The sequence below is a fragment of the Herpailurus yagouaroundi genome, unplaced genomic scaffold, assembly GCF_014898765.1.
Source record: "Herpailurus yagouaroundi ecotype Mexico unplaced genomic scaffold, PumYag 219, whole genome shotgun sequence".
NCBI lineage: Eukaryota > Metazoa > Chordata > Mammalia > Carnivora > Felidae > Herpailurus > Herpailurus yagouaroundi.
In genome coordinates this window covers 595,417-605,222 of record NW_024412450.1, presented here as the reverse complement: position 1 = coordinate 605,222, position 9,806 = coordinate 595,417, and the positions used below count along the sequence as shown (strand labels likewise).

At 50.7% G+C, this 9,806-nt stretch overlaps 1 non-coding gene across 1 annotated transcript; it reads left to right on the top strand.

Moving 5' to 3' along the window:
• The first annotated feature begins 6,628 nt into the window (after positions 1 to 6,628).
• Positions 6,629 to 6,702, top strand: TRNAT-CGU (transfer RNA threonine (anticodon CGU)). The gene has a single exon. It is a non-coding gene; the product is annotated as a tRNA-Thr (tRNA).
• The last annotated feature ends 3,104 nt before the right edge of the window (positions 6,703 to 9,806 follow it).

The window sequence follows — 9,806 nt, the reverse complement described above, 5'->3', positions numbered from 1 at the left end:
TGGGAGATGTGTGGAGTCTCTCCTGAGAACCCCCAGAAGCTTCCACACCTGTTACTACTTTCCGATGAGGATCATCAGGGGCCGGGAAGTGGGTGCAGGAGGTGGGGGCCACTCGAGGTTCCAGTTCAGCGTAAAGCAGAGAACTGCTGTGTGAGAGTGAGCGCTCCGGGCAGCAAGTCCCCAGTCCGTGGGAGAGTCCCGAAGCCAAGAAGGAAGAGGGCTCGGCTTCCCCGAGTGGTTATGCTGAGCGTCTGCGACAGGCTCCATCCTGTAGCTGCTGTGAAAAATGCAGGTTCCCTCCGTGATGCCTCCCCCCAGGGCTGACCCTGCAGGGCACAGAAAGGCTGATCTGAGGCCAGAGAAGCAGGGGGGGGGGGGAACTTCCTGGCGCTGGGAGGTGGGGGAACTGGGGCAGGTGTGGGGGCAGGTGTTGCAGAGGATGGTGGCAATGATGAGGAGAAGGTAGAAGTCTTTATAAAGGGGGGATCCGGAGATAAAGTGCCCACTTCTCCCCTCCTCACCGACCCCTGTGACAGATCTTGGTCCCCCCCCCGGGAAAGCCACACACAGAACCTTCTGGGAGCGGGCGGGCTGCGCAGGACTGCTCAGGTCCGTTAAGGAAGTTGGAACCTTACTGTTGCCGTCTTGGTGCTCATCATGACCTCACAGGCTCTATTATTGCTGCGGAGTTTTTTCTTCCAACCAGAAGTTCCCACAGACTATCATGCAAATTAGATACACTCGGTGCGGTGTTTTCACAGGCATCTACCCCACCAGCCACCTAACAGGTGTCTGAAATGACTATTGCTCTGCGGATCACAAAACCTTTGAGGACAGTCCCCAGGCGGGATGGGGGGTGGGGTGCGGTTTCCAAAGTCCAGGGAACCAGGACTCAGACCCTCTAACCGCCTACTCCCAGAGTTGAGATGCGGCCACTCCCGGAGGCCAGACCCCAGCACGCTCTCCCTCCGGCAGTTACCACGTAGAAACCAGGCCTCCCCAAGGACTGCGTGAACGTTGGCGTTCCTGGGCTTTGGGAGCACCTGTTGGTTCTGGAAGCTGGAGTCCCCAAATCTGAGAAAGGGAGGGCCAGGGTCCATGCCAGAGCACATCGGATCTCATCCTGTGACCCCCACGAATACCCCTTGACTTGGCTTCCGTTCCCAGGAAGCAGACTGAGACTGAGATTTGGACACCTGTCGCTTACTGAGTGGTCTCAGAAGAAGGGACCAGTGATGCAGGATGGGGCAGAGGAAGAAAGAAGATTACTCGGGATTTCTGCTGGAGATTACCTCGGGATAAAGCCCGCTATCATCATTCCACCTTGAAGGAAGAGGGATGGTCTTTTGTAACTCAGGTCGGTCAACCATTGGCTGTGGGGTCGCCCCCAGCCCCAGGGTGAGACCTCCAGGTGAGGTGACTCCTCTGGCTGGAAGGGGCAGCTGGGAGCCACAGGCGGGGGCAGGGACACCATCCTGCCAAAGCAGACCTGGGTAAGGCCATGGAGACTGGCCACTACCCTCCACAGTTCCTTACCCAGAGGGACCCCCGAGAGTCTCCACCCAGCCACGTGTTCCCCTCCTCACCCTCCATCCATAGGGAGTTCATTCTCTCGGCGATGTGTCCTGACCAGGACCAGTAGCAACAGCATCACCTGAGAACTTGTTAGAAACACAGTTCTGAGGGGCGTCCGGGGGCTCAGTCGGTTGAGCGTCCGACTTCAGCCCAGGTCATGATCTGGCGGTGCCTGAGTTGGAGCCCCGCATTGGGCTCTGTGTTGTCAGCACAGAGCCTGCTTCACATCCTCTGTCCTCCTCTCTCTGCCCCTCCCCCCGGTCTCAAAAATGAATAAACATTAAAAATATTTGACAAAGAAATGCAGTTTTTAGCTCGCTCCCAGACTTCCTGAGTCAGAAAACTCAGGGGGTGAGAACAGCAGTGTGTGCTTTAAAAGGCCTTCCGGGCGATCCTAGTATATGCTGCCCCGGGGAGTGGAGGCTGTGCACAAAATGCTGGCGTCTTGACACAGGATGAGAGAATCGCCCCTGCACTTCACGTGGTCGCCCACTGTGCTCAGCCTCAGCCCCGCTGCCTCCCCCTTCAGCCGGTAGGTGTTCCTAAGGCCCCGGGTTGACATGGACCGTTCAGCCATCCCCCCGCTGTCAGTGCCCTCGGTGTCTGACCTTTGTGGTTTCCACGTGGGCCCAAATTCAAGGTGTATCATCTCACACACCTCCTCCTTGACCAGACCTTGGTCAGGCTCCTCCGATCCCCCTTCTCAACTAGGACTTGACGTTGGCCAGGCTTTGCCAAGAATCCTGCTACGTCTCAGCAGTTCTTGGCCCACTTCCCCTCACCCTGCGTGTCAGCTGTGAGTGCCCACAGGTCCCTGCTGTGTGCGGAGCGGAGTTCGGTCTGGCTCCCCTATTTCCAAACTTTGGGCTCCGTTGCAGATGTCTTAGATAAAGTCTTCTGTCCGCTTGAACAAGTCAAAACAATTTTCCTTTATCTTCCCAAAGACTCAGACTTGCAATGTGATTTGGAGCCCAGGAAAAGTCTCGCTTTCTCTTCTCCGGTCACCGCCCCGCCTGCCAGCCCACCTCACTCGCTGCTCTGACTACAGAATTTTCTCTTGCTTTCCTCAAGTTTCAGGTCGGAAACATTATTTTCTTTGAATCTGGGAAGTTCCTGATAGAGATTCTGTTCCCCTTCCCCCCTGCCCAAATTTTCCTTGTGAAACCACACAGACTACCCACCCTTTTGTTCTTCTAAAAGGAAAGAGCAACGTACGTTGAATTCTTTCAGACGCCGTTTGGCCTCAGAAATGTAGTGGCCTCGACACTGTGCGAACCATTTCGTCACCTCAGAGCGACACCTAGGGCAGACGTACAGCTCATACCAATTCTTAGTTTTAGGTTTTTTTTTAATTTTTTTAAAAATTCTTATAACATTTATTCATTTTTGAGAGAGACAGAGCATGAGCAGGGGAGTACGGAGAGAGAGGGAGACAGAATCCGAAGCAGGCTCCAGGCTCTGAGCTGTCAGCACAGAGCCCGACGCAGGGCTTGAACCCATGAGCCATGAGATCATAACCTGCACTGAAGTCGGACGCCCAACCATCTGAGCCACCCAGGCACCCCGTCAATTTTTAGATTATAATTTCAGAGGGACTAGAGAAAAGATGACTGGGGATCTTTTCTTTTTTCAGATCTGTTCTCTCTTTCCAATTTCTTTGCTTCCGGCAGGCAAATCTGTAAGGAATTGAAATTGAGTATCACCCCACAAATTAGTTTTGAAGACCCTGATATGCTGACACCTTGAGCTTCACACGGGAACCCCGCCAGCCTGGGCCTGGAGCTCTGTCTTCGCCTCCGGGACCTCAGGACCGTTGGTGTACAGGACACTGGCAGCCTGCCCAGAAATACAGAATGCTCAGTTGGCGGGTCATGAAATATGAGTTTGCTGTACTATTTGATAGTATGTGATATGGAAAGTGGGAAAGCCAATTGGATGGATAAAGCCTATCTAGGGAGTAATTAAGGTAGTAGCTCATGAGATAAAGGCAAAACCTCATAGGATGTGGGAAGCATAGATAATTTTTTTTGAGCATAAGTATTGAAAGGCAAAAATCTTTGCCTTTTCGTTTTGCCTTTGCAATTTTCATTCAGCAGAAATTCATCAGAGATACAAGCAGAAAGACACAATTAATAATTGGCTTTAATTTACCATTCTCACTCCAAGAAATATCAATGGACAAAGAAATAAGCAATAAGAAACTTTAAAAATAATCAATAAAACTAACCCAATAAATACAAATTATTTCCTAAAGATGGGGAATACACCATTTTAAAACTACCCATGGAATTTCATAACTTGACTATATATTGGTCAGTAAGAAACTGTCAAAATATTTTCTTAATTTAGAAAATAATGTACTAGAAAATAAGGGTAAAAATAAGAATCAAAATAGAATTTAAAAATATAATTTTTTTGCTTAAAAAAATCAAATTCTTCTTAAAATATCTCAAAGAGAAAATGAAAACTAAAACTGAAGGCTATGCACAACAGGATGAGAAGGCAACATATATCATTACCAGTAGGATGTAACTAAAGCAGGTCAGTGGGAACAATTCATAACCTCAGATGCATTTCTTAAAGACTAAGATGAAAAATGCCTGAAATACTGTTTAGTATACCACTTAAAAAGTAAATAAAAGACCACAAAACCTACCAAATGAAAATGGAAGAAAGAAGTTAAAAAAGAAAAACTGTTTACATGCTAGGAGAGCTAAAAAAGTCTTCTTGACAAATGAAACCAAAATACAACCCAGTGGCAAGTCTAATCCCAGGAAAATATAAAATCAGAATTCAAAATTAGTAAGGAAAGTGTAGATATATGAATAGATGAGAGATAGTTTAAGCAAAAATCAAATATTATTTACAACTTTATACCTCTGTATCTGGTGATAAGAGTAATGAATGAGTTTAGGACAATATACGAGGACAATAGACACAGTGGATCAGTTAGTCTTTTAGTGTCGTTGTCTCTCCACAAATACACCGAGAATCACAGACAGTAGGACGTGCCCAAGTTAAACATTCTGCTGGAATGTTAACCAGAGAAGCAAATGAACAGGGCGTCAGGCCTCTTTTCCACTCTGAGAAGCACTCACTCCCTGAGGCAAGTTCCCTCAAATTGCCAAGGATCAGATCACTCCCGTGGCCAGTTGAAAACAGTTCCAGGGCATAAGAAATGGAAAGCTGCCTGATCCGCTGGTCAGGGCCACCAAAACCTGATATAAGTAGCACCCAAAAGAAAACCAAGTGAGAAGAATTCAACTCTAACGTCTAAAGATCCACATCCCAAATAAAATATAACTAAGAATCCAGCAAGAATACTTAATTCAACAGCACCAAACAAAACTCACTCCAGGAGTCCAAGGATTTTTTTTTTTTTTTAATGGCAAAACTCATTTTACAAATGCAGACTGTGGTCTCATGACTTCTGGCTAAATAGAGCGGCCAGAACCTCTCTCCTACCTCCATGACCACAATAGACACTTCAGATCCCTCAAGTGTTTGGTGAGTAATGTCTATGTTCCCTCAGTTTGTGAATCTCAAAATAGTTTGCCGAGATTCAAAAAAGAACCAAAACAAAACTTCCAAGTAAAGTGAAAAGATAAATGAGTAACTGACCCAAAAGTAATATTCACAGTTCATCGCGCACACGCGCCCCACACACGCACGCGCACACGCGCGCGCGCACACACGATTCTTTCGGAGCTATTTCCCATGTAGAGAAGACACACCAGGCGGCCCCGTGCGCATCACCCACTCCCTTTGGCACAGGCGTCGGGAGTCCCACGGCCTGCAACCCGCACAGTCCGAGTCGACGCGTGTGCTCAGACCGCCCCTTGAGCCCACCGACCGGACGCCAGGTGCCGAGCCCCCGGATTGGATCGTCCGCCTGAACCCTGCCCCCGGGACACGGGGCTGGGGGTGCGGAGGGGGACCCGGCCGGGGAATAAAATCCGGCCCCGAACCCCCGCGCGGTCCGGGTGGGCCCCCGACTCTACCCCCATCGCCTTTCCGGCCTCCCAGCCACCCCCCGCCGCCCCCAGTCCCGGCCCCTCCAGGTCCCCCCCCCCACCCCCACCCCGCAGACCCTCGGGTCCCAGGCCCCACCCCGCCCTGACGCCGCGCCTCCCGCCCGCGCAGCGCAACAGGGCGCCTTCCGGGTCCAGGGTGCAACCGAGGAGGTGAGGGTCACCGCGGGGCTGCGACCTCGAGGGTGGAGGGTGGTCACCGCAGGGGTGCGACCTCGGGAGGGGGGCAGGGATGACCTGGGGGGGCGAGTCACTGCAGGGGGGCGACCTGGAGGGGGCAGGGGTGACCTGGGAGGGGCAGGTCACCTCAGGGGGCGACCTCGGGGGGGGGGGCGGGGGGGCGAGAGGGGGGTCACCTGAGGGCGCGGCGGGTTCGAGCGGAGCAGGCCTGCCATGCTTGGCCAGCTGATTTTCAGACTGTCGCCGAGAGCAACCGAGGGGACCGGAGATGCGGGAAACCAGCCGACAAACGGCTTTTTCCTCGTGGATGCTTCAAAACTTGACCACGTGGCTCGCACTCCGCACCCCTCCCGAGAGGCGCCCCCTGCAGAGTCGTTCCCGCAGATGTTGGCTGAGCCCTGGAACAGGGCCGGGGGCCCGCTGCCACCTGTCGCCGAGGGCCCCCTGACCCCGGCCTCCTCCGCTCGCCCGGGGACGCGCGGCTCTTCGTGTCCCGGATCTGGAGGCTGCAGGCGCCTCGGGCAGGTACGCGGGTGCCCGGGCCCAGCCGCTCTGTGCAAATCCTGCGGTCATCTTTAAGTTGTGAATAGTCCTTCTGGTCACGGTCTTCACCACGGATTGCGTGGCCTCGACTCTCTGTGGCACTCTTCCTCCGGGTAATAGAAAAACCCTTGGTCCGCCCCTGCGGCCTCCTGGTGCTTCTGGTGTTCTGCCCCCGGCGCGTCCTGCGGGAGACAAGCCTCCCTCCGCACCTGCGTGTCTTCCGGAGACGGCCGCGATGCGAGCTCGCTTCCACCCTGTCCAAGGGACACGAGGCCTCAGCGCGGTGCCGGCTCCCGGGTGGCTCTATGGCTTAGCTGGTTAAAGCGCCTGTCTCGTAAACAGGAGATCCTGGGTTCGACTCCCAGTAGGGCCTGGCGTTTTCTGAAACCCACTCTTCCTGAGAATCGTTTTACGCTGGCCAGGCCCCTCGAGTCAGTCCTACTCACCCCCCAAACTCTCACCAATCTCCCGGCGGTGGAACCCGAGCTGTTCGGTTGCAGCTTGCTCGAGCTCCTTGCTCCTGAAAAGTGGATTCTTAGGGAGATGACAGTTCAAATGCGACCCACTGCCGAGGAAGGATGCTTTTCCTAGTAGAAGGGTTTTGGAGCACCTGCGGGGTGTTACAGTTTAAAGCAGGCGGACACGGAGAAATGCGTAATGTCTCTAGATTCTAGCAATCTCCAGCTCTATTTATAATGATTTCATAAAATAAGAGAAATTCATGAACCATGAATCCTGTGTTCACCAAAAAGAAAACTTGGGGTGTTTGCGGGGGGGGGGGTGGAGAATAAACAGTTAAGATCCCTTGTTAATCCTCTTAAGGAAACTTTAGGAATAATGATCAACTGGAAGTTAAAATGTCCGGGACCCAAGAATTCCCAGGGGAGGACAAAGTTACTGTGGGAAGAGAGCAGGTTGGGGGACACCTAAGGCCACTTCGTTTGAAACGAAGTTTGTAAGATTGAACCCTGCGTGTGGGCTCTGTGCTGACAGCTTGGAGCCTGCTTGGAATTCTCCCTCTCTCTCTCTCTCTCTCCCTCTCTCTCCCTGCCCCTCCCCCGCTCTCTCTCCCTCCCTCTCAAAATAAATAAATAAACCTTAAAAATAAAAAAAAGAAGACATCCAGATGGCTAACAGACACATGAAAAGATAACTCCTAAAAAAACCCCAAACAACTCAATTATTCTTTTTAATCATGATACCTGTAGTACTCTTTAATCCCTACTCCCTATCTCCCCCAGCCCCCCACCTACCTCCCCTCCAGTAACCATCAGTTTGTTCTCTATAGTTAGGAGTCTGTTTCTTGGTTTCTCTTTCTCTCTCTCTCTCTTGTTTTCCTTTGCCTATTTCGTCTCTTAAATTCCACATGTGAGTGGTCATATGGTATTTGTCTTTCTCTGACTGACCGACATTTTGCTCAGCATTATACTCTCTAGCTGCATCCATCTTGTTGCAAATGGCAAGATTTCATTCTTTTTAAGGCTGAGTAATATTCCACTGTATATTCTATGCCACATCTTCTTTATCCATTCATGTATCCATGGACACTTGGGATGTTTCCATAATTTGGCTATTGTAGATAATGCTGCAATAAACATCCAGGTGCGTGTATACCTTAGAATTAGTGTTTTTATATTTTTGGGGGGTAAGTATCTAGTGGTGTGATTCCTGGATCATAGGTTAGTTTTATTTTTAATTATTTGAGGAAACTCCATACAGTTTTTCACAGCAGCTGCACCAATTTGCATTTCCACCAACACTGCAAGAGGGGTCCTTTTTGTCCACATCCTCACCAACACTAATTATTTCTTGTGTTTTTGATGTTAGCCATTTTGTGTGAGGTGATAGTTCATTATGGTTTTTATTTGTATTTCCCTGATGATGAGTGATGTTGAGCATATTTTCATGTGTCTGTTAGCCATCTGGAAGTCTTCTTTTTTTTATGTTTAAGGTTTATTTATTTATTCTGAGAGGGAGGAAGAGAGAGCGGGGAAGAGGCAGAGAGAAGTTTCCATGCAGGCTCCAAGCTGTCAGCACAGAGCTCACATGCGGGGTTCAATCTCACAAACTTCGAGATCATTACATGAGCCAAAATCAAGAGTCAGAGGCTCAACTGACTGATCCACCCTGGCACCCCTGGCCATCTGTATGGCTTCTTTGGAGAAATGTCTGTTCATGTCTTCTACCCATTTTTAATTGGGTCATTTGTTTTATGGGTGTTGTATCAGTTCTTTATAGATTTTGGATACTAACCTTTTATCTGATATGTCATTTGCAAATATCTTCTCCCATTCTGTCGGTTGCCTTTCAGTGTTGTTGATTGTTTCCTTTGCTGTGCAGAAGCTTTGTATTTTGATGTAATCCCAAACCACTCAATTTTTTAAATGTGCAAATATCTGAAGAAGCAACGCAACCGAGATAGAGTCGGCAAATAAGCATATGGAAAGGTGTTCGACACCGTCTGCCTTATCAGGGGATTGCAGGCTGAAACAGCACTGGGATACCACTAGGTGGCTACTGCTATGGCCAAACTCCAGTACACGAACAACACCAACTGTTGGTGACCACGTGGAGCAACAGGAGCTCTGATTCGTTGCCGGAGCGGATGCAAAATGGGGCAGCCACCCTGGAAGAGAGCTTGGCAGTTTCTTTTTTTTGTTTGTTTGCTTTTTAATTGTTTATTTATTTTTGAGACAGAGAAAGACAGAGCATGAACAGGGGAGGGTCAGAGAGAGGGAGACACAGAATCTGAAGCAGGCTCCAGGCTCCGAGCTGTCAGCACAGAGCCCGACGTGGGACTCGAGCTCACAGACTGTGAGATCATGACCTGAGCTGAAGTCGGATGCTTAGCCGACTGAGCCACCCAGGTACCCCCTGGCAGTTTCTTACAAAATGAAAGAGTCTCACCGTGTGACGTAGCAGTAACGCCTCTCAGTACTCACCCTTGTCCACGCTGAATGGATTCTGAGAAAAGCCCATGTAGACCTAGGGTAGAAATGGTGATTTCTTTACTGTTTCCTCCTCAAACCGCCTTCCAGGAGGTGCGGGGACTTGAGACCAACTGAATGAAGTCTTTTACGGAAATGGGTGATCTGGAGCCTGGTGACTTCAGGGAGGAAGGGCCTCCTGCCCCAAGCCTGTCATCCGTGGAGCGCACACTCTGCATGGCATCCAGAGGACGCTCACCCGGGTCTTGAGTGTGAGATGGGCAGACACTCTGCCAACTGGGACAGAAGGCGGACCACCCGGAAGGACGCTTAACTCCCAAGATGTCAGAGTGAGGGAGCCGGCTGAGCGTCCTGCCTGGCCGGGAACATGTGCTGCCTTCAGGGGGAAGGAAGCCCAACTTCCATGGCGGAGACCGGGCGGGAGGGGATTTTTCCCAGGCCTGGAGAGCCGGCCCAACACGAAAATCCAAAAGGGACTGGGGAACTTCATTTTGAACTTGCTCAGGACTGGTGCCTCCTTCTTCCCTCA